Source organism: Capricornis sumatraensis, chromosome 4 (genome assembly GCF_032405125.1).
Source record: "Capricornis sumatraensis isolate serow.1 chromosome 4, serow.2, whole genome shotgun sequence".
NCBI lineage: Eukaryota > Metazoa > Chordata > Mammalia > Artiodactyla > Bovidae > Capricornis > Capricornis sumatraensis.
In genome coordinates, this window is record NC_091072.1 from 26,826,233 (window position 1) to 26,852,390 (window position 26,158).

Sequence of the window (26,158 nt, forward strand, 5' to 3'; positions counted from 1 at the left end):
TTTTCCAGGCAAGAAAATGCTGGAGTGGGTAGCCATTTCCTTCTTCACTACACGAATATTCAGTTCAGTTGAGTTCAGTCACTCAGTCATGTCCGACTCTTAGTAATCCCATGGACTGCAGCATGCCAGGCCTCCCTGTCCATCACCAACTCCCGGAGTTTACCCAAACTCATGTCCATTGAGTCAGTGATGCCATCCAACCATCTCATTCTCTGTCATCCCCTTCTCCTCCTGCCTTCAGTCTTTCCCAGCATCTGGGTCTTTTCAAATGAGTCAGCTCTTCGCATCAGGTGGCCAAAGTATTGGAGTTTTAGCTTCCACATCAGTCCTTCCAATGAACACCCAGAACTGATCTCCTTTGGGATGGACTGGTTGGATCTCCTTGCAGTCCAAGGGACTCTCAAGAGTCTTCTCCAACACCACAGTTCAGAAGCATCAATTCTTCAGCACTCAGCTTTCTTTATAGTCCAACTCTCATATCCATACATGACTACTGGAAAATCCATAGCTTCGACTAGATGGACCTTTGTTGGCAAAGTAATGTCTCTGCTTTTGAATATGCTAAGTTGATCATAAATTTCCTTCCAAGGAGTAAGCATCTTTTAATTTCATGGCTGCAGTCACCATCTGCAGTGATTTTGGAGCCCCCCAAAATAAAGTCAGCCACTGTTTCCACTATTTCCCCATCTATTGGAGGAAGCTAATTTAAAATGAAAATTTTATTTTGGAGAATACAGAGAAAATTTTCTGTTATTTAATCTTTGTGTGCTCATCTATAAAATAGGAATAACAGAAAATTCCTTCATAAAACTATTGGTAGGATCAAAGAGTCAGACACAACTCAGCAACTGAACAATGACAACAATTTGTAAGTACATTTATAAATTAACTTTAAATTCATTTAAACATATAAAGTGTTTAAAGCATAATCAGCACTCAAAAATGTTACCTCATTATTATTGTCACAGCTTTTATGCATCTTATTTGCATTTTAGAGATTTAAGCATCTTAAAAATTATGTATCAATGTAAATATAAATATAGAAATGATTCACTTTGACACTGATGATGAGGCCTTTGATATGGGGTGACTTCTTTTGAGACTCATTTCCAAAACTAAGGTACATGAACATCTGTACAACAATTTTTTTCTCGAAGATGTTTTGAATATCGGTTATCAGTTGTCTGCTGCCTTCCTGTGTGACTAAGATGTGATGTGATGTAAAATATGGACAGATGGTCCAGGTCCTCAGGATGACCAGTGCTCTAGCACGTGTCTGCTGGTATTATACCAGAGTGGCCATGAGTGAGATCACTAACAGCCTGTGCAATTCAGAGAAATCCACTCAGTAATAGCACCGGGACACAATCAGAAAGAGAGATGCCACTGACTCCCCTTTGAAATCACCACTCATTTCTCGTGCCCTAATAATAACTAATGCACATGAGTTTGAGCAAACTCCAGAGATGGTGAAGACTGGTGTGCTACAGTCCATGGGGTCACAAAGAGTTGGACACGACTTAGCAACTGAGCAAAAAATAGCTAATGACATTTTCAGCCCCCCTTCCAAATCAGAGAGAGAAGTTCTGTGATAGATTTTTATTGTTTTCACTCCGACAAAGAGATGTGTGTTTTATCGACAGATCCTGGGATACAGCATGCATTTCTCTTTCTGCCTCAAGAAAGCATCACCTTTATTTCCAGACTAAATAAAACTGTTACAAGAAAATAGTAACAGACTTATTTTCTTGTTGCATTTCAGAGCATCTAAATAGTTAGATTTGTGTTTTCAAAAATCTGCGGGACCAAAGACTCCCTGAGGTTGAGCTGCTAAATATAGTAGTAGTTGGTCCAGTTTCTGGGTCTTATTCAGTAGATGAAAGCGGTTGGTTTTTGTCGTGGTTGCAAACTCCAAGCCTGTGAGCAGAGACAGCCCTAGTTGATGGGAATAATGAATACAGTCCAGCGTGAAATATGCCAGGAATATCTTAGAGGCAAATCACGAAATACTCTGACATTGTGATTTTTTTTCAGACATCTAAAACATGTTTTATGAAAACTGAATATCTTTTAGATGTTGATATGATTGAATATGAGTATTACATCATTCGTTTTCTTTCATGTAACTTTATAGACATGAAGCAGGAGCCATCATTTCAAAAATAAATGCTATAACCTAAAGCACAAGGCCACATTGAAAATCGGTGTTTTTGTTCATTGTATCTTTGACATTTTTGCATTTACATCAGAACCTAGCTTCAGTCTGAATGTCTTTAGAAGATTTTGCAGGATCTAATTATTTGGCAGTTAATCTAGCACTCTGACCCACACTTAATGATGTGCCTTACATTATTTCTGAAGAGCAACCTGTGTATTTGAAATATTTAAATTTGATTTAGAGGAAATTATTTTAGTGAAAAAGTGACTCATTATAGGTTTATAAAATAACAGAGTAATGGGTACAAAACTCTCTAATGGGTTTACTAATGCAGATTTTTTAATTTAAATAAAGCAAGCCTTTTGACTATACCCCGTCTTTTTAAATTAAACTATATCTTGGATTAGCTATGATGCATGTGAAATAAAAAACAGACACGAAACAGTGGAGAAAAGGGAAACAGTGTTGAGGAAGGAAAGGAGACGTGTGATGTATTATACATCCACCTTTGTACTTGAGATTTGCTGAGACAGTGACAGCTGCCAAAAGCTGTGCTTGCATGGACATTTGATGGTTCCTCTTAATTCTAGCTCACTGCTTGCATCCTTATTACATCTAACGAGCCGGTTGCTCCACAATATACTTGTCATCTCTTATTAGCCAAGTGTTCAATTATCAGTTTTCTCTACTTCCGTTTGACCTTGGATAATTTGAGAATGCTGCATTGTGACTAGATGTAAATGGATATAAGAAGAACACAGGTAGTGGTTCCCGACTCACACCTGTGACATCCTCAATAATGTTAGAGAACTAATTATTAGGAATCTGAAATTTTTTGTTGACTTGCCGCCACCGGAAAACAGACACTCCAGTCATTATTCCTCCATGCTTCGCTATTGTAAGGTGCATTTAAATAATTAAGGAATATGAACAACAAAATATGAAGTAAAAATCTTGGTCATGTTTTGACTTCCCTGGGTTAAAAAATTCATATAACGCACCCTAAACAAATGTGAATTTGCATTTTCCCACTACTTCTATTATCATTGATATTTTAAAATTTTTACACCTCATGCTGGAAAATCACATTATTAATTGTGCCCATAAACCTGGCCAGATCACAGGACACTTCTCAAACTTTAGTGTACTCAAATTCCAGAAGAGAAGTTTATTGAAAATTGAGATTTCTAAACCCATTTACAGTGCTAATTAGTAGGTATGAGATAAGGTCCTGGAATTTATCCTTTTAGTAAACATCCAGATAATTTTCATGTGGGTGGTCCATTATCCACACTCTGAGAGCTATTGCTTTAGGATATTCCAAATGTTGTTAGAGTGTTTCTTTCTTCAGTTCAGTTCAGTTGCTCAGTTGTGTCCGACACTTTGCAACCCCACGGACTGAAGTATGCCAGGCTTCCCTGTCCATCACCAAATCCTGGAGCTTAACTCAGGCTCATGTCCATCTAGTTGGTGATGCCATCCAACCATATCATGCTCTGTTGTCCCCTTTTCCTCCTGCTTTCAATCGTTCCTAGCATCAGGGTCTTTTCAAATGAGTCAGTGCTTCCAATCAGGTGGCTAAAATATTGGAGTTTCAGCTTCAGCATCAGTCCTTCCAATGAATATTCAGGACTGATTTCCTATAGGATGGACTGGTTGGATCTCATTGCAGTCCAAGGGACTCTCAAGAGTCTTCTCCAACACCACAGTTCAAAAGCTTCTATTCAGTGCTCAGCTTTCTTTATAGTCCAACTCTCACATCCATACATGACTACTGGAAAAAACATAGCTTTGACTAAACAGATTTTGTTGGCAAAGTAATGTCTCTGATTTTTAATATGCCATCTAGGTTGTCAGAGCTTTTCTTCTCAGGAGCAAGCATCTTTTAATTTCATGGCTGCAGTCACCATCTGCAGTGATTTTGGAACTCAAAAAAATAAAGTATCTCACTGTTTCCATTATTTTCCATGTATTTGCTATGAGTGATGGAACTAGATATCATGATCTTAGTTTTCTGAATGTTGAGCTTTAAGCCAGTCTTCTCACTTTCGTCTTTCACTTTCATCAAGAGGCTCTTTAGTTCTTCTTCACTTTCTGTCATAAGGGTGCTGTTATCTGCATATATAGGGTTATTGATATTTCTCCCAGCAATCTTGATTCCTGCTTGTGCTTCTTCCAGCCCAGTATTTCTCACGATGTACTCTGCATATAAGTTAAATAAGCGGGGTGACAATATACAGCCTTGACATATTCCTGTCCCAATTTGGAACCAGTCTGTTGTTCCATGTCCAGTTCTAACTGTCACTTCCTGACCTGCATACAGATTTCTCAAGAGGCAGGTCAGGTGGTCTGATATTCCCATCTCTTTAAGAATTTTCCATAGTTTGTTGTGATCCACACAGTCAATGGCTTTGGTAGTCAGTAAAGTAGAGTAGATGTTTTTCTGGAACTCTCATGCTTATTTGATGATCCAACAGATGTTGGCAATTTGATCTCTGGTTTCTCTGCCTTTTCTAAATTCAGCTTGAACATCTGGAAGTTCACGGTTCATGTACTGTTGATGCCTGGCTTGGAGAATTTTGAATATTACTTTACTAGCATGTGCTGCTGCTGCTAAGTTGCTTCAGTCGTGTCTGATTCTGTGCGACTCCATAGACGGCAGCCCACCAGGGACCTCCGTTCATGGGATTTTCCAGGCAAGAGTACTGGAGTGGGTTGCCATTGCCTTCTCCATCACTAGCATGTGAGATTAGTGCAATTATATAGTAGTTTGAACATCCTTTGGCATTGCCTTTCTTTGGGATTGGAATAAAAACTGACCTTTTCCAGTCCTGCGGCCACTGCTGAGTTTTCTAAATTTGCTGGCATATTGAGTGCAGCATTTTCACTGCATTATCTTTTAGAAGTTGAAATAGCTCAACTGGAATTCCATCACCTCCTCTAGCTTTGTTCATAGTGATGCTTCCTAAGGCCCACTTGACTTCACATTCCAGGATGTCTGGCTCTAGGTGAGTGATCACACCATTGTGATTATCTGGCTCGTTTTTAGGATGGCATGTAAGTTAAATAAGCACTATGCTCTTTACAACTTCGGACTTGACTTCTCTCTTAGAATGTAGCAGAATCACCCAGGAGTTACGATCCTCAGCATTTATTTTCATTTTCAAGTTTTGTTTATTTGTTTGACTGTGCTGTGTCTGCATTGCCTTGTGGGCTCTTCTTCAGCGGCGGCAAGTGGTTGCAGTGGCCTGCCCTGTAGCTGCAGTGCACGCGTTTCTCCTTGCCGTAGCTTCTTTGGCTGCAGAGCGGAGGTTCTAGGGTGTGCGGGCGCAGTTGGTCTGACTCCTAGACTCTGTAGTTGCAGCTCCCAGGCTCTAGAGCACAAGCTTAGTGGTTGTGGTCATGGGCTTAGCTGCTCCATGGCAAGTGGGTTCTTCCTGGATCAGGGATTGAACCCATGTCTCCTGTACTGACAGGTGGATTCTTTGCCAGTGAGCCACCAGGGAAGTTGGATCATCATTCACTGAGGGCCAGACATCATACCAAGTGTTCTGCGTGTATTAAGGCCTTTAATCCTCACAGTCTGGTATTGTCACCTTACCAAGGGGACATGGAGACAAGTCCAATTCTGTTCACTCACTGGCTGTGAATCTCTGAGAAAATAGTAATTCCATGCTCCCTAAATCAGTGCTCTCATCTGAAAAATAGGAGCAATACAGAACCAGTGGGTGGATTAATGAGAAAGCATTTGGAATAGAGTGAGTTTCACCTGGGAAAAATAATTTAAATAACAAACACACATTTCCCCCAAGGAACTTCAAATAGTCAGGGCAAACTCTAGTGCAGTGGTGTTCCTTTCTCCGTCTCTGCCTCTGTTCTGTACATTGCTGCTGTTGCTCTAAGTCGTTTCAGATTTGTCCGACTCTTGGCCACCCTATGGACTGCAGCCCACCAGGCTCTTCTGTCCGTGGGATTCTCCAGGCGAGAATACTGGAGTGGGTTGTTGTCTCCTCCTCCACGGTGTCATCCTGATCCAGGGATCGAACCCACGTCTCTGTGTCTCCTGCGTTGGTAGGTGGGATCTTTACCGCTGGTGCCACCTGGGAAGCCCATTCTGTACAATACTGGTGAGAAACCAAGAAGAGATGAAATCAAACAGCCATGACCATAAAGGACTGTTTTCTCTTACTTGATTTTTTCTTCATAATTCAAAAACAAGATCTATAACAGCACAATAATGTTTGGAATTATAACTAATTCCTGGGATTAGTGTTCCAAGGAGAAAAATAAAGATTTGCTACATATTTATCTTTAAAATAAATGAAATATTTTGTATATTTTGTGTAAATTTTCCTTTTCCTTTTTTGGAATTCTGAGGTTGTTAAAAGCTGTCTCATATTAATAAGTCTCCTGGTGATAGTGGAAATACACAAAACTTCAATTGGGCTTAAGGAATCTAATAAAAGAAGTCAACAGGAAAGCAGTGATGAGAGTTAAGACAACCATGATGGGAAGAGAAAAAGTAATCTGGTTTGAAGCACCAGTTAAGTTTAATGTTTTGAATAAATGGACAATCTCAAAAAGATTAGCTTGACTTAAATTGCTCATTTAAATGTTTATACTCTGTGGTCTAAAACCTTGACAAATGAAACAGTAACCCCGACTCACATTTGCAAATGTTACGCTTATATTGATTTTTTTTCTCCCATAAACTACCTGCCATTGAATGCCATAATGTGCCTCTCGATTACAACTTATTCCTTTATGGACTTCTGCTCCCTTTAAATTTAGCTGCCTGTCTTCTTTGAGTGAAGAATGGTGTCAGCATTTCTTTTTCTAGTTCCACATCAGTCCACAGATCATGCATTTATTATCCATCTGTGTTTGTCTCTCTGTCTGTATTTTAAAATGACAATTTATTTTTGAACTACTTGTAGCAATATTTAACCACTGAACCTTTTAATTACTTACACTGCTGACAAGCAGAGTACATTTAGAGTTGGGGGTGGGGGTGGAATTCCTGGTGCATGAAAACTGAATTGAAATAGAAAATGACTGCTCCTTTCCCATTAGATATCCTGCCAAATTTATAGTGCAATAAGAAAATCCAAGGATAATGTCGACAGCAATTGAGGGCACATTGTCTGTTGTGAATAATATGAGGATGTAATTGACGCATTCAGTTTGAACCAGAAGTATAGGCAAGAATGAACAACAAAACAAGAATCCTTCACCTCTTCCAATTGAGAATTTCAATTACATGGGCCTTTTCCTAGTGGGTCATTCCGAAGAACTGTGGTGCTATCACAGGTTTCTACGTTTGTGGAATGAATGTTCAGCAAATATCAGTCATCTAGCTCTAATTAAGTGAAAGGTGGTTATTTAGCATACTTCATCCATCCTTGAAACACTACTTCATCTTTATTCTGTCAACAAGCAATAGTCCTCAAAAATAATGAGTTTAATTTCTGGTTTCAGATAACATTTATTTAACACCTAACACATGTATCATACTATTCTTATAATTTTTTGCATAAATTATCCCATTAATTTGAAAAAAAAAATCTTCCAGCATTCCCTTAGCTAAGTGATAAAATTGTAACAGCATGCCTAAGAGAGTTGGATTGTCAAAATAGTCAGAGGCTAAACAAGCACCCCACTAGCTAAGTACCAGGACTAGTATTTGATCAGACAGTCTTAGTTCGAATATGGTGGTGGAGGCTGATTTGGGAATTACAGATTTCAAATTACTTTTCTACCACTTTGACAATTTATTTGTAATAACTACTTTTATGGTTTTAGAATTAATATTGTTTCACATATAAACAGTACATAAAATATATAAGAAACAATTACCTGTAAATCTATTGCCTAACAACCTCTAGTCATACTTTTCTATATTTCATTCCATTTTTATTTTATATACATATAAATGGTAGATTATATAACTAGAATTTGGTAGGGCACAGTTATAAAACTGGACTTCCAGGTGGTACAGTGGTAAAGAATCTGCCTGCCAATGCTGAAGATGCAAGAGATGCAGGTTTGATCCCTGGGTTGAGAAGATGCCCTGGAGAAGGAAATGGCAACCCCCTCCAATATTCTTGCCTGGGAAATCCCGTGGACAGAGGAGCCTGGTGGACTACAGTCCATAGGGTCACAAAAAATCAGACACAATTGAGCGTGCGCACACACACACACACATACAATTATAACTAATTTATATTGAACACTTCATATTAAATATGTTCTTTTGAATAGTTTTTTTCTTTGCTCCAGGTGAAATCTCAGGCAGTTCTCCCACTTTGCTGTGAACTCCAAAATAAATGCAAGTCTAATGTGATATCATAACTCTAACTTCAGAGGGCCTGTCACTTTGAGATTGGGTCTCAGCCTGAAGGTATTATGGGTACTTGGCACATGGATGGTAGAGTACTAGTCTGGTGGGGACATGTGTAATTTAATACCGTATGCAGGTGATGCATATAGTTGCTGCTGCTTTCTCTCTTGGGATACAATTTCTCCAGAACACCCTTTGCATACCTAGCTGCAGTGTCTTTGACACTGGCAACATCTTGCCAACGGCTTACCCATCACCCATCATACAACCTCTGGGCCATCAGCTTCCATCTCTTCCGCTGAGATCTCCTCTCTTTCTTATGGCTCCTTTGCGCAGGAGTCCTGCTCCACCATCTGTGAAAGGACAGCTCCCGCCCAGCTGAGCTGGGTTTTTTTCCCCTTTGTTAGCTAAGCCAATATGTCACAGGAACTCATGCCAGCCTCTGAGTGCAGGTCCATCTCGTTTGACTTGGATAAGGAGAAGCACATTATATGTTCAGACTAGCAGGATGCAAAGAACACTGACCCCTCTCACCAAATACTGCTTTTTTGCCCTCCGGGGAAATATTGGACTGATGTGGAACAGTTTTATGATCTGTAGTCATGCCCTGTACAATATTAAGGACAGAAATTTAGGATGTGCTGGGTACTTGACATATATTTATTTTGGCTTCAGCTGATCTTGAGAGAGAAAGAACCTTAGTTTAAGTGTTATATGTGGTCTGGAATACATACAAATAAGTTCTTGCTTTTTTCATTTAACAGTGCATTAGGAGTATTTTTGTATATTGGAAGAGGCTAGTATAATATCTCGGAGAAGGCAATGGCACCCTACTCCACTACTCTTGCCTGGAAAATCCTATGGACGGAGGAGCCTGGTGGGCTGCAGTCCATGGGGTTGCTAAGAGTTGGATACGACTGAGTGACTTCCCTTTCAGTTTTCACTTTCATGCACTGGAGAAGGAAATGGCAATCCACTCCAGTGTTCTTGCCTGGAGAATCCCAGGGACGGGGGAGCCTAGTGGGCTGCTTGTCTATGGGGTCACACAGAGTTGGACACGACTGAAGTGACTTAGCAGTAGCAGTAGCAGCAGCAGTATAATATCTGAAGACTGTTTCATAATGCATTATAAGACAATACTACATTTTGAAACTATTCCCATATTGTTATTTTCATTTTTATCAAAGTTAAATATATTTTTAATAATCATTTTAGAATGTAAGTTTAAAACATTTAGAATGAATTATTTGAAACAGAATCATTGGATCAAGGGATAAGAATGTTAAGATTTGATATGCTTTTTACAGTTTTCAGAACTACTAAAATTAATTTACATTTTTATCCACTAAGTTTGCTAATGCTCAAATCTCTATCCCTTACAAACAGTGGGTGTTATTTCTCTGTGTTCATTGAATGACCAGTTTACTAAATTCTATTGTGAATTTTTGTTTAAATTTTTATTCTTGTATGTATTTCCTAAATGGAACTATCCCTACAAAATGATCACCTTTTTTCCCTTAAATACACATATGCTAATTCCCTCCTTGTTTCTCTTATTCACTTGGACAAAATTCAAGTAACAGTGGTAAGTGATTATGGAGAATACGAGTGAGACGGGATGGATTTGAATGCCTACTGATACACTGGCAGCTAGCATCTGCAGCTTAGAAGAGAGTAGACCAGAGTGATTAGAGCAGAGTGATTCAAAACACTGCCGTTTCGTGAGGTCAGTCTCCTTGTCTTAGAGCTTGTTGAGATGTGTGAGCCAGCAAAATCAGAATTACCCACCACACACAATCCTGACTCCATAGTCAATAAAAATATGACAAAGGAAATATTTGAGTTTTAGGAACAACATAATGGCCACGAGGGTAGGCTGTTTTCTCCCTTCAGCTCATGTTGAGATTGAGTTGTTGTTTTGTTTTGTTTTTTAAAAAGGGAAAGATTTACAGTGTCTGAACTTTCCACTCTTCCTCTTGGTTGGAAAACAGTTGGACATCTCATTTGAATGTTGCTCTGTCATTAAACACCTGGACTTCCTAGGTGGCGCTAGTGGTAAAGAATCTGCCTGTAATGCAGACCTGGGTTTGATCCCTGGGTTGAGACGATCCCCTGGAGTAGGAAATGACATAACCTCCAGTATTCTTGCCTGGAAAATTCCATGGACAGAGGAGTCCACAGCTTATGGGGCTTCAAAGAGTTGGACACAACTCACCGACTGAGTACAACATACTGTCATGAAACTGGTCAAGTGTACAGTGTTAGGCGAAGGTAGGGAAAGGAGAAGGCAGAGACTTGCTCTTGGGCAGCCTGCTTTCTCCCTGTGCATTCTGTGGGTGTGCTCAGTCCTTCGGTCGTGTCCGACTCTTGGCGACTCCATAGGCTATAGCCCGCCAGGCTCCTCTTTCCATGGGATTCTCCAGGCAAGAATACTGGAGTGGGTTGCCATTCCCTTCTCCAGGGGATCTGACTGACCCAGGGATCGAACATGGGTCTCCTGTCTTGCAGGTGGCTTCTTTACCATCTAAGCCACCAGGGAAGTAGAAACCATGAAAGGCTGATGGAACTTGAGGCACCCCACTGATATCATAGCAGTTATGATGGATCACTCAGTGGAGAGAGAGGAAATGCTGACTCCCAGAGTGGATAACCCATGTCAAGAGCTAGGTCCCCATAGCAATCTCTGAAATAATCTGCAAATCTGGTAAATAAAAGAACTGTGCCATGCTAGCAGAGCAGCAGTGGTCCCATCAGCGGTCTCACCCTCTTCAGCAGTGATCCCAGGGAGACCTATCCTTGTTGCTTTGTTCTCTTCCCCATGTGAACACTGGAGTGAATCATACATGCTAGAAAACAGTACTCTCCCCAAATACTTACATACAAAAGACACTTTAAATGTGTGGGTGAGTGGGAAGAAGTTTGTTTTTGTTTCGATGATGTTGGGTCTTTGTTGCTGTGAGGGTTATTTTCTAGTTGCAGTGTGCGGGCTTCTCATTGCGGTGGCTTCTCTTGTCATGGAGTACAAGCTTTTGGTGAGCGTACTTCAACAGTTGCAGCACGTGGGCTCAGTAGTTGTGGCAGGTGGACTTAGTTTCTCTGCAGCATGTGAGGTCTAGACTTTATTTTCTAATGCTTCCATGACTTTTTATTTGGATAAATCTAAGAGCTTTTCATTTTCTGATCATTCTTACATTGTACCATTCTGTTCTCATTGTATGAATGAAATATCTATTTGATCTTATTCTAAGGATAGCATTTCAAGTGTTGTGATGCCCTCACAGTCTCAGAATGACATTTTCCTCATCTTATTTTTGTGTTTTTTATTTTGATTAGCTTTTGAGTTTGTTTTTTGTTGTTTTTTTTTTTCTCTTATATTTCACCAACTCTGTGTTAAAATGTGAAATACATTAGTTGTCTGTGTTTTGGTTTATTATTAGGGAGAAGGCAAAATGCTGGGAAATCCTATGTTTCTTGAAGGGTCCAAGTTTTTATTTTGGGACTACACAGCAGTTGTCTGTTAACACATTTTCCTCTTATGTTCAGTGTCTTGCAACTAAACACATTTCTTCTGTATATATGAAGTACTATTTTCTCCTCATATTTAAGGATTAGTTTTATAGCTCTGTGGTAGTATTATTTTATATCTAGGCCTGGTGTTGGCTAAGGGTAGGGTGTTCCATTTCCTTTCAGTCCACACTCCTGTTGATTAGGTAGTAATAGTTTTCTCAGAATTCAGATGGGGGAAGGGTGATGTGAATATTTCCCATTCAAGATTCTGGTATTATGCAGTATTTGTGGGTAATTTGGAAAGCAGTTCTTTCAGGTTGCAGAAGCATTTCCTCCAGATCATGCTATCTAGTGTTCTGACATGAGGAACACAGATTATTCCTGGACTAAACATTCCCATAGTTCATTTTCAACTGATGGCATCCTCATATTCAGGATATAATTTCCACTGTCTTTCACCTTCCACTCTTGGATATGTTTTACTTATCAGTTCATATAAAATGTTTACTGAATTTTAAAGCAATTATCATAAGCTTATGGCACAGAATAAGTCAAAATACATGAAGCACAGAAATATGCTTATTAAATAAATTATGTAGTTCAGCATCTCTGGAAGTTTGTGAGAAATTGAGTATCCTGTTTTTTAAATCATCATTCAAAAGTCATTAACTATTGATAGGTAATCAGTAGATTTTCATTAGAAAACCATTTTGTATTTTCAGTAGAAAACCATTAGCTATTGATAGGCAATCAATAGATTCTCAGTAGAAAAGAATTTTGTATTTTCAGGAGAAAATCATTAACTATTGATAGGTAATCAATTGATTTTCAATAGAAAACCACTTTGTATTTTCAATAGAAAACCATCAACTACTGATAGATAACTTATGATAGGTTACTTCTCTTATAACAGTTATGTCACTAAAGTATTACTCTGTATGTTTTAGATTCCTCATCTCAAAAGAAATTTTTTTTCAAAAACAGATTTATAATCTGATGCACTATACACTTAGAAAATATATTCAAAAAATCAAACAGTAAGAGTTTTTGTCTTGGGACAATATATAGATAATACAAGCTTTTCTGCATGTATATTTTGTAGAATTCAGAATTGACCACATACTTAACACTGTGTTACGTAAATGCGTGAACCTAGAGATAGGAAACCATTAAAGGCCACCTTGGTGAAACCTTCAGAGAATGTCTGGGAACCGCTACACGACTACAGTGGTGGAAATCCTCCCATCTACCCTCTCATCCATTGCCTTGAGGCCACTAAAATATTATCAGCTCTTCACTTAGGGAGGCATATATGAGAGTTCAAAGGTCATCTCCAAGGCAATCAGTAATTTATATTGTTGTTGTTGTTGTTTAGTCGCTCAGTCTTGTCTGACTCTTTGCAACCTTGTGGACTGCAGCACGCCAGGCTTGCCTGTCCGTCACCATCTCCCGGAGCTTGCTCAAATTCATGTCCGTTGAGTCGGTGATGCCATCCAACCATCTCATCCTCTGTCGTCCCCTTCTCCTCCTGCCCCCAATCTCTCCCAGCATCAGAGTCTTTTCCAATGAGTCAGCTCTTCGCATCAGGTGGCCAAAGTATTGGGGCTTCAGTTTCAGCATCAGTCCTTCCAGTGAATATTTAGGATTGATTTCCTTTAGGATTGACTGGTTTGATCTCCTTGTAGTCCAAGGGATTCTCAAAAATCTTCTACAACACTGAAGTTCAGAAGCCTCAGTTCTTCAGTGCTCAGCCTTCTTTATGGCTTTATATTCTATATGCAGATAATATCTTATGGACACATACATACATACAAATAAATAAACACTTCTAGAACATTTATTTTTCATATAAGCATGAATATATTTGAATATACATGTATACATATTTAGTATATAATTGGAATTTTTGATCAGTATATAGATAGAAAACGGACACATTTTTCAAGCCACTTGGTGGGAACATGGATCCATATTATGAGTAAAGCTACTGTACTCCTTACACAGTAGAAATTTTATTTTCAACTTTGATTATTTTTTTTCTTATAAAAATGATCTTTGGTAGTTCGTTGTGAACTATTAATATTGTAATTGGCATTTTTCCTTCATAGAAAGTACACTATGGGGTATTCACTTAGCCTGTGCCTCTTTTGTAAAAAATACTTCCAGTGCACCATCTCTTCTAAAGAGGTGGGGACTAGCCAGAGAGGAATGCACTATTTTACCTTACCTCCCTGTCTTCAACTGCTTGGACCTGTAATGAATTCTTGTCTTGAAGTAAACTAATATATGTGGTAGGCCATTCAGATTTTCTCTCTGGAGATTTTGGGCCAAAGGACTCAGAGAAAGTCATCAGACAATGGTGAGTGTGAAACGCATAGAGAGTTGACACCAAACAATTCAAAGCTACATGCAAATAAAAATTATAGAGCAGAAGGAAAAGTGAAAGTGTTAGTCACTCAGTGGTGTCCTTCTCTTTACGAACCCATGGACTATAGGCCGCCAGGCTCCTTTCTCAATGGAATCCTCCAGGCAAGGATATTGGAGTGGGTAGCCATTCCTTTCTCCAAGGAATCTTTCCAACCCAATGATCAAGCTCAGGTATCCTACATTGCAGGTGGATTTTTTAGCATCTGAGCTACCAGGGAAGCCCAAAGTAGAAGGGGAAACCATTATGAAACAGGACACGTCACTGAGCAGAAGAAAGACAGGAGTGAAAAGGGCTAGTTATGTGGTTCTGAGTAGGATGATGAGATTGCACCTTGTTCTCGGAGCTCCAAGGGAGTCCCCTTTCTCTTGAGACACTCTGACTGCTCTGTTGTCCTTTGTTTCTAAATGTTCCTGTTCAGAGTTTCTATCTTGTTTAGGGCTAGGATTTCTCTCATTACATATATTTTCCCAAATTTCCTTCTTTTCTAACTGTGCGATTTGTTCATGTTAATATATTTTAAAGTATTAAGTAAAACAATCGAACAAATTAGACGGTAAATGAGGAAGTATGAAAAGTACACACTTGGAAAAACAAAATGTATTTCTGTGTAGAATGTGTTTGATTATGTAGCAAAAACTTGCTATTTTTTTGTCAATATGTCTATTGTTTTATATATATATAGTTAATATATTACCATGGAGTTTTACTATTTGTGGGATAATTTTGGCAGATACTGTAAAAATTGCTGGCTTATTAGCTATATAATTTAATGAAATTTAATATTTAAAAGTTTTGAAATTTAAATGTTTTTATTCACAAGTTCTTTAGCAAAGGTTGATGCTATCATTATTGTTGCTCAGCTGCTAAGTCGTGTCTTACTCTTTGTGACCATGTGGACTCCAGCATGCCAGGTTCTTCTGTCCTTCAGTACCTCACTAGAGCAAGCATAAAAATTCCTACATATAAAAATAATTGTAGTGAGCCAACACAATTCATCTCAACATTATTGGACTCTAAAGGACACTTTCATAGTTTGAGGCCAAGGTCAGTTTATTTAATATAATTATTCATTGACTTTGAACATACCTGATGGAAAATTCTAATTTAATTTGTCTCATGAGCTGAGTTTAATACTATTATTTGCTACATTAAGGGACAACTAACACCAAATAGCCAAATAGCATCAATAGCCAAATCTTATACCAGACCTTTTCTCAATGTAGTTTTATTTACAGATGGTTTCTTCTTCTTTAAAAAGACTCTGAATGTTCTTTTATTATAATAGTGCTGAAGTAATAGAAACTTGAATGCTGTTAGATTATGCAGTAAAAAACACAGTTTCAACAGTCTTTCTGAGAAAATATAAACTACTTTCAGTTTATGATTGAAGGCAATTTGTGGGATAATACATATGGAGGAAACACCATGTAAAAACCTTCTTGCTGTTAATATTAGTGTATGTTAGCTCTGCGTCTGCTCCAGCTGTGTTTCCAGCTGTTCATGCCAAATCTGAGAGCCCAGAAACCATCACAAATGAACATCACTTGTCAGAAAGGAAAATGATGATACCAGTGAGGTCTGAAAGAGAAGAAGAAAGAACTCAAAGAGAACTGGTAGAATCAGGACATACATGTAAGTGTGAAGACTGGGCATTACTTAAAATGCTCATTTGGAAATATGAAAATATGGTCATATTTCCCATTGCTATAATTTTAAAGAAAAATGTTGAGAAACAAAGTTCTTTTTCCTCACTATTAAAATTAATTGACAAATGCCACAGCTGATTTCAGAAGCAGTTAACACTCAGGGAAATGAAAAGTAAATCCTTTACATTTCTTTATCCCATGGCTTTTAGTGACACAAATCAAAGGATCCCATAAATTAATCTTTTCCTTGCAATTTTTCACAATTAGGTCCTCTCAGAAGTCAAGTAACTGCAATGAGAAAATGAGCTTTAGTATAAAAAATTTCTAGCAATGCTACTATGTTAGTACTTACATTGTCCTAAAAAAAAGAATATTTCAGGTGTTGAAATAGTTAATGGAAGGAAACAATGTCATTTGCGCTGGAGTCACTGTAACAGCATATGAATAATTAATTTAAATTTTCCAATAAATGTTCAACTATGGCTCACTTGTGTTTTATGAGGCACAGTGATATTTTTTAAGAATATTCAGGCCTGAAATAGTGAAACCCATGACAGAAGTAAATATTGTGATTACTGTTGCACATAAACATAATATTAGGTTTTTCAGGGTTTTGTGGTCCTGTAGTTAATATCTATTGATACAAAGGATTACAAATATGGATTGTCAGAAGGCAATAGATAGGCATATTTCTCTTATTAACCATTGAATTTATAAACATGAAAATGTTAAAGCAATCTTAAACAGCAGCATGAAGAGTAAATATATATGTTTACATAATGGGATTTATTTAGTCTCCAAACTGGGACTTGGAGTAGGCTAATTAAAATATAATAGCTAAACTTCTCAATAACTTTTCTTTTTCTCTCAGATGATTTATTTGTTTTACTTTTTCAGTGTGGAAATCTCATTTTAACATGATATACTTTAGGAATATCAAATGTATTCCTGTGATCATAAATTCAAAGAGACTGGTAGAGTATAAAATCACTCTATTATTGTAACTACATTTTAGGATGTTGCAGGCTTAAGAACACATGATGGATTTGCTGTCTGTGCTCTGATATAATGGTATTTAGGGTGTACAGGCTTTAATGTTCTATTAAAGGCAGTAATTGGTGCCCTGTCACTTTAACTCATCCCCTGCAGCATATTGGACTTCCGTGGTAGCTCACACGGTAAAGAATCACCTGCAATGCAGGAGACCCCATTCAATACCTGGGTTGGGAAGACCCCTGCAGAAGGAAATGGCAACCCACTCAAGTGTTCTTGCCTGCATCATATTAGAATCATCTTACTTAGTAATTTATCTTATTACAATACCTTTCCTACATTTATTAAGAAAATTGAAAATTAGGTTGTGATTAATTGTGTTCACCCTTCTTTGAAATCAAAGGTCTTCCTGCACAAATTACCAGAATATAAAAAGACCACCCCAAACGCAGCAATATAACCAAGATGAAGAGACAGAGGAATACTCAGCAGGTAAAGGAACAGGAGAGTTGCCCACCAAACCAAACAAAAGAGGAAGAAGTAGGGAATCTACCTGAGAAGGAATTCCGAATATTGATAGTGAAAATGATCCAAAATCTTGAAATCAAAATGGAATCACAGATAAATAGCCTAGAGACAAGGATTGAGAAGATGCAAGAAAGGTTTAACAAGGACCTAGAAGAAATAAAAAAGAGTCAAAATATAATGAATAATGCAATAAATGAGATCAGAAACACTCTGGAGGCAACAAATAGTAGAATAACGGAGGCAGAAGATAGGATTAGTGAAATAGAAGATAGAATGGTAGAAATAAATGAATCAGAGAGGAAACAAGAAATACGAATTAAAAGAAACGAGGACAATCTCAGAGACCTCCAGGACAATATGAAACGCTCCAACATTCGAATTATAGGAGTCCCAGAAGAAGAAGACAGAAAGAAAGATCATGAGAAAATCCTTGAGGAGATAATAGTTGAAAACTTCCCTAAAATGGGGAAGGAAATAATCACCCAAGTCCAAGAAACACAGAGAGTTCCAAATAGGATAAACCCAAGGCGAAACACCCCAAGACACATATTAATTAAATTAACAAAGGTCAAACACAAAGAACAAATATTAAAAGCAGCAAGGGAAAAACAACAAATAACACACAAGGGGATTCCCATAAGGATAACAGCTGATCTTTCAATAGAAACTCTTCAGGCCAGGAGGGAATGGCAAGACATACTTAAAGTGATGAAAGACAATAACCTACAGCCCAGATTACTGTACCCAGCAAGGATCTCATTCAAATACGAAGGAGAAATCAAAAGCTTTACAGACAAGCAAAAGCTGAGAGAATTCAGCACCACCAAACCAGCTCTCCAACAAATTCTAAAGGATATTCTCTAGACAGGAAACCGAAAAGGGTGTATAAACCCGAACCCAAAACAATAAAGTAAATGGTAACGGGATCATACTTATCAATAATTACCTTAAACGTAAATGGGTTGAACACCCCAACCAAAAGGCAAAGACTGGCCAAATGGATACAAAAACAAGACCCCTCTATATGCTGCTTACAAGAGACCCACCTCAAAACAAGGGACACATATAGACTGAAAGTGAAGGGCTGGAATAAGATATACCACGCAAATAGAGACCAAAAGAAAGCAGGAGTGGCAATACTCATATCTGATAAAATAGACTTTAAAACAAAGGCTGTGAAAAGAGACAAAGAAGGCCACTACATAATGATCAAAGGATCAATCCAAGAAGAAGATATAACAATTATAAATATATATGCACCCAATATAGGAGCACCGCAATATGTAAGACAAATGCTAACAAGTATGAAAGGTGAAATCAACAATAACACAATAATAGTGGGAGACTTTAATACCCCACTCACACCTATGGACAGATCAACTAAACAGAAAATTAACAAAGAAACGCAAACTTTAAATGATACGTTAGATCAATTAGACCTAATTGATATCTATAGGACATTTCACCCCAAAACAATGAATTTCACCTTTTTTTCAAGTGCTCATGGAACCTTCTCCAGGATAGATCACATCCTGGGCCATAAATCTAAACTTGATAAATTCAAAAAAATCGAAATCATTCCAAGCATCTTTTCTGACCATAATGCATTAAGATTAGATCTCAATTACAGGAGAAAAACTACTAAAAATTCCAACCTATGGAGGTTGAACAACACACTTCTGAATAACCAACAAATCACAGAAGAAATCAAAAAAGAAATCAAAATATGCATAGAAACTAATGAAAATGAAAACACAACAACCCAAAACCTGTGGGACACTATAAAAGCAGTGCTAAGAGGAAAGTTCATAGCAATACAGGCATACCTCAAGAAACAAGAAAAAAGTCAAATAAATAACCTAACTCTACAACTAAAGCAACTAGAAAAGGAAGAATTGGAGAACCCCAGAGTTAGTAGAAGGAAAGAAATCTTAAAAATTAGGGCAGAAATAAATGCTAAAGAAACAAAAGAGACCATAACAAAAATCAACAAGACCAAAAGCTGGTTCTTTGAAAGGATAAATAAAATTGACAAACCACTAGCCAGACTCATCAAGAAGCAAGAGAGAAAAATCAAATCCATAAAATTAGAAATGAAAATGGAGAGATCACAACAGACAACACAGAAATACAAAGGATCATAAGAGACTACTATCAGCAGTTGTATGCCAATAAAATGGACAACGTGGAAGAAGTGGACAAATTCTTAGAAAAGTACAATTTTCCAAAACTGAACCAGGAAGAAATAGAAAATCTTAACAGACCCATCACAAGCACGAAAATTGAAACTGTAATCAGAAATCTTCCAGCAAACAAAAGCCCAGGTCCAGACAGCTTCACAGCTGAATTCTACCAAAAATTTAGAGAAGAGCTAACACCTATCCTACTCAAACTCTTCCAGAAAATTGCAGAGGAAGGTAAACTTCCAAACTCATTCTATGAGGCCACCATCACCCTAATGCCAAAACCTGACAAAGATGTCACAAAAAAAGAAAACTACAGGCCAATATCACTGATGAACATAGATGCAAAAATCCTCAACAAAATTCTAGCAAGCAGAATCCAACAACACATTAAAAAGATCATACACCATGACCAAGTGCGCTTTATCCCAGGGATGCAAGGATTCTTCAATATCTGCAAATCAATCAATGTAATTCACCACATTAACAAGTTGAAAAATAAAAACCATATGATTATCTCAATAGATGCAGAGAAGGCCTTTGACAAAATTCAACATCCATTTATGATAAAAACTCTCCAGAAAGCAGGAATAGAAGGAACATACCTCAACATAATAAAAGCTATATATGACAAACCCACAGCAAACATTATCCTCAATGGTGAAAAATTGAAAGCATTTCCCCTAAAGTCAGGAACAAGACAAGGGTGTCCACTTTCACCGCTACTATTCAACATAGTTCTGGAAGTTTTGGCCACAGCAATCAGAGCAGAAAAAGAAATAAAAGGAATCCAAATTGGAAAAGAAGAAGTAAAACTCTCACTGTTTGCAGATGACATGATCCTCTACATGGAAAACCCTAAAGACTCCACCAGAAAATTACTAGAGCTAATCAATGAATATAGTAAAGTTGCAGGATATAAAATCAACACACAGAAATCCCTTGCATTCCTATACACTAATAATGAGAAAGTAGGAAAAGAAATTAAGGAAACAATTCCATTCACCATTGCAACAAAAAGAATAAAATACTTAGGAATATATCTACCCAAAGAAACTAAAGACCTATATATAGAAAACTATAAAACACTGATGAAAGAAATCAAAGAGGACACTAATAGATGGAGAAATATACCATGTTCATGGATTGGAAGAATCAATATAGTGAAAATGAGTATACTACCCAAAGCAATTTACAAATTCAATGCAATCCCTATCAAGCTACCAGCCATATTTTTCACAGAACTAGAACAAATAATTTCAAGATTTGTATGGAAATACAAAAAACCTCGAATAGCCAAAGCAATCTTGAGAAAGAAGAATGGAACTGGAGGAATCAACTTGCCTGACTTCAGGCTCTACTACAAAGCCACAGTCATCAAAACAGTATGGTACTGGCACAAAGACAGACATATAGATCAATGGAACAAAATAGAAAGCCCAGAGATAAATCCACACACATATGGACACCTTATCTTTGACAAAGGAGGCAAGAATATACAATGGAGTAAAGACAATCTCTTTAACAAGTGGTGCTGGGAAAACTGGTCAACCACTTGTAAAAGAATGAAACTAGATCACTTTCTAACACCGCACACAAAAATAAACTCAAAATGGATTAAAGATCTAAATGTAAGACCAGAAACTATAAAACTCCTAGAGGAGAATATAGGCAAAACACTCTCAGACATAAATCACAGCAGGATCCTCTATGATCCACCTCCCAGAATTCTGGAAATAAAAGCAAAAATAAACAAATGGGATCTAATTAAAATTAAAAGCTTCTGCACAACAAAGGAAAATATACGCAAGGTGAAAAGACAGCCTTCTGAATGGGAGAAAATAATAGCAAATGAAGCAACTGACAAACAACTAATCTCAAAAATATACAAGCAACTTATGCAGCTCAATTCCAGAAAAATAAACGACCCAATCAAAAAATGGGCCAAAGAACTAAATAGACATTTCTCCAAAGAAGACATACGGATGGCTAACAAACACATGAAAAGATGCTCAACATCACTCATTATCAGAGAAATGCAAATCAAAACCACAATGAGGTACCCCTTCACACCAGTCAGAATGTCTGCGATCCAAAAATCTGCAAGCAATAAATGCTGGAGAGGGTGTGGAGAAAAGGGAACCCTCCTACACTGTTGGTGGGAATGCAAACTAGTACAGCCACTATGGAGAACAGTGTGGAGATTCCTTAAAAAATTGCAAATAGAACTACCTTATGACCCAGCAATCCCACTGCTGGGCATACACACCGAGGAAACCAGAATTGAAAGAGACACATGTACCCCAATGTTCATCGCAGCACTGTTTATAATAGCCAGGACATGGAAACAACCTAGATGTCCATCAGCAGATGAATGGATAAGAAAGCTTTGGTACATGTACACAATGGAGTATTACTCAGCCATTAAAAAGAATTCATTTGAATCAGTTCTGATGAGATGGATGAAACTGGAGCCGATTATACAGAGTGAAGTAAGCCAGAAAGAAAAACACCAATACAGTATACTAACACATATATATGGAATTTAGAAAGATGGCAATGACGACCCTGTATGCAAGACAGGAAAAAAGACAAAGCTGTGTATAACGGACTTTTGGACTCAGAGAGAGAGGGAGAGGGCGGGATGATTTGGGAGAATGGCATTCTATCATGTATACTATCATGTAAGAATTGAATCGCCAGTCTATGTCTGACGCAGGATACAGCATGCTTGGGGCTGGTGCATGGGGATCACCCACAGAGATGTTATGGGGAGGGAGGTGGGAGGGGGTTTCATGTTTGGGAACACATGTAAGAATTAAAGATTTTAAAATTTAATAAAAAAATTAAAAAAAAAAAAAAAAAAAAGGTCTTCCTGAAAAAGCTTTATGTTTTTGCTGACAATTTGTCCCTTTTCCAAAGATGATATGCTGGTTAGACTGCAAAGGGGAGGATAGACAGAAGTTATATTGAAAATATTTTGACAACTATCAGATAGATGTGATCATCTTTTAAACTCTAGGACTAGGAACAATAAAATATCTTTTCCATTATTGAATAGATTTATTTTGGATAAGTTATTTTTTCTGCATTAAGGAATGAGTTTAATCATATAAGAAACAATTGATTATGAATAATATATAAGGAAATTAAGAAAAAATGGTTCAAATTAAAGAAAACTATGTAAAGTTTTTATGTTAAAAATGACCCATTGGCTTAGAAGAAAAAGATGAGGGAGTAGATTGAAACTTACTCTTCAAAATAGTAGGCATTAGATTCTTGAGATTAAAAAGAGAAGAAAAGTATTAAGTGTTGAATTTAAAATTCTGAACAGCATAGTCTCTCTCTTTTTTTTTTTTTAACTACAGGTAATTTATAATGGCGATTCCCCAAAACAATCTTACAAAATCATTAAAAATCCCTTTTATTGTTTCTTAAAACATGCAAAGAAGAGAATGAATAAAATCAGTGTTTCTTACTACTGAAGGGCTGACAGTGCTATGCAACACAGAACATGTATTTTTCTTGCAAGTTTATGTTTTCTATTTTTTGTAAGCAGACTTCATTCACTGGGATAATAAAGGCTTCCAGTCCTGCTAGAATTGTAAGATGATTTGTCTTCATGAAAATTTCTTTGTTTTGTCTTTTTTTACATTTTTAAATGAAAAACTCTCTGGTAGTGGTTATATCTCACACCAGTCAAAAAGTAGAGAACACAATAAAAGTTTCATGTGTTCATTAAAGTTTTACAGGCACTGCAATGCCTGGAAAAATAGTTGTTGCTATAATCCGCTGCAGTAGTTCTGGTTGGGTGGTATCTTATTCATTACTGGATGAAGGATTGGGGAGGAGGATTGAAAAGGGACAAAGAAGATTCCACAGCCAACCACTGATAGGTTATTTGGACTGTATTCAAGTTCTCATAGCTTCCTGTGCTGCCATGTGTAACTTGACAAACACTATCTGGGAGCAAATAGGGTTGTGGGAACTTAAGCCACAGCTTAAAGAGCATAGGGGGTTATTCAGTGGAAACTCTAGAAGAGGACACAGTATTTTGCTAATTTCAAGATCAAGGTTTAACATTTATAAAAACTATCCTTCCTAATTTAACTTTAAAAAATAATTTCTCTTAGGTTAAATTTATTTAATTTTTTGTGATTTGTGAATGTCGCTTAGTATATACTATATCTGGTAACTTCCACCAAGATTTTCAGTTCAGTTCAGTCACTCAGTCGTGTCCGACTCTTTGCGACCCCATGGACTGCACCTGTCCATTCCTGTCCATCACCAACTACCAGAGCTTACTCAAGCTCATGTCCTTTGAGTCGGTGATGCTTTTGGTGTCACTTATTTTTAATAGTGTGTGTGTGTGAGCTCAGTCGTGTCTGACTCTGCAGTCCCATGGACTGTAGCCCACCAGGCTCCTCTGTCCATGGAATCTTCCCAGCGAGGATACTGGAGTGGGTTGCCATTTCCTTCTCCATTTAATAGCATAGACATAAGCATAAATTGTATAGAAAAAAGTTTGTATTTAATTTTAAAGGCTTACCACTGAATACATATGTTTGAATGGCAGTAATAAATCGTTAAGGAAAGAAAGGAATGAACGACTAGTGAAATCACATGTTACTGTAGAAAGCTGAGAAATGTTCAGGTAACTCAATAATGCAGTATTAATAAGAAATTAAGAAAATGTTTTTAGAAAACATTTGCTACTTAAGAATAATGGAAGATCACCAGTAAATATAATACCTAAACAATATAAGCAGCTAATAATTTGACCAGATGCTAAATATTTGGCATTCTCTTTCACAACTAGATAGAGCCTGCCTTAGACTACTTAATTGTTTTGGAATATTCTTTTCTTACTTTCAGCTTTTAGGGAGAAGGGGTAAATGGGATGGTATATTGCATAGCTGCTTACTAGGTCTGCTAATGTCTTAATTGGCTCTCTTAAATTTCTCAGGTCTAATTTATTTCTCCAGTCTTGTGGAGTAACTAACTCCTGCAGAATTATCAACTCTTCCCATGAAGTTTCTTTTGAATGACTTTGAACTCTTTCTTATCCTAAAGGTTCCGTCCGCCCCACCACACCCCCTCCTACCCGGCTCCATTATTACTCAGGCTTGTGAAGTTTCTATGCTGCTGCTGCTGCTAAGTCACTTCAGTCGTGTCCGACTCTGTGCGACCCCATAGACAGCAGCCCACCAGGCTCCCTCGTCCCTGGGATTCTTCAGGCAAGAACACTGGAGTGGGTTGCCATTTCCTTCTCCAATGCGTGAAAGTGAAAGTGAAGTCGCTCACTTGTGTCCAACTCTTTGCGACCCCATGGACTGCAGCCTACCAGGCTCCTCTGCCCATGGGACTCTCCAGGCAAGACTACTGGAGTGGGGTGCCATTGCCTTCTCCGATGCAGGTGGCAAAAACTGTTGAAGACCTTGGCAATTCCTGGTTCCTTTAGATCTTTCAGGCATCAGTTGACATCCTCAGATAGTTTCTCTAACTACTCTGTGACCATGTCTTTTCATCCATCATCTTTATGGAACATAACTTCTTATTTCAAAGGAAGAATTCTTTCAGACTATCCGGATGTAGAAAATAAATTGAGAAATAGATTTTCCCACTATTCCATTCCTCTTGTCACAGTGAAGTGGTTAAGAGTTATGCATTATTTTTATCCATACATCATTGGATTTTTTCCATTCAAAACCACTTATTGAACAGCTATATTCCAAGTACTGTATTCATTTCTTGGGCTATAAAATCTAGTAATTCATAGTCTATACTGTCCAGAGGATTACAATGTAATATTAAGGATAAATATGAAAACATGCAATAAATCTAGTAGATAAAAAAATGAAACAAGCCTAATATTGACAGACCTCAAGACTAGAATGTGTGATTGTCTTTATATGTGTATATATTTGATTTTTTTTAACTTAATGTAGTCTCTATTTTGATTATCCCTTTTCATCTAATGACAGAAACCACAGTCTCCATCAGTTTCCACATTTTTAGTAATTTTAGATGTAATACTTTCTCAATTCCCACTTAAATTCAGTGCTTGAATTTTCTCTTCATTATTATGATTGCCTCTGTAAGCCCCAAAGTCAAGGACATCTCCTTTAATTGTGTGATACTTAACCACTGTCTGTTAAACAATGGAGATGTCTGACCAAAGCAGCAAGGAGGGGCACAGGGATACTGTTAGCAAAGGAAGACCACACTCTGCAGAATCAGACAATAGTTAATATGGTTCCCCCACCACAAGGAGATTCGGCACTGTTTTGACGGTGGGGGATGCTAAAGACACTGGTTTATTTTCACAAGTTTGCTAAGTTTCCACAAGCAGACAAAACACGAGTCACCTACTGT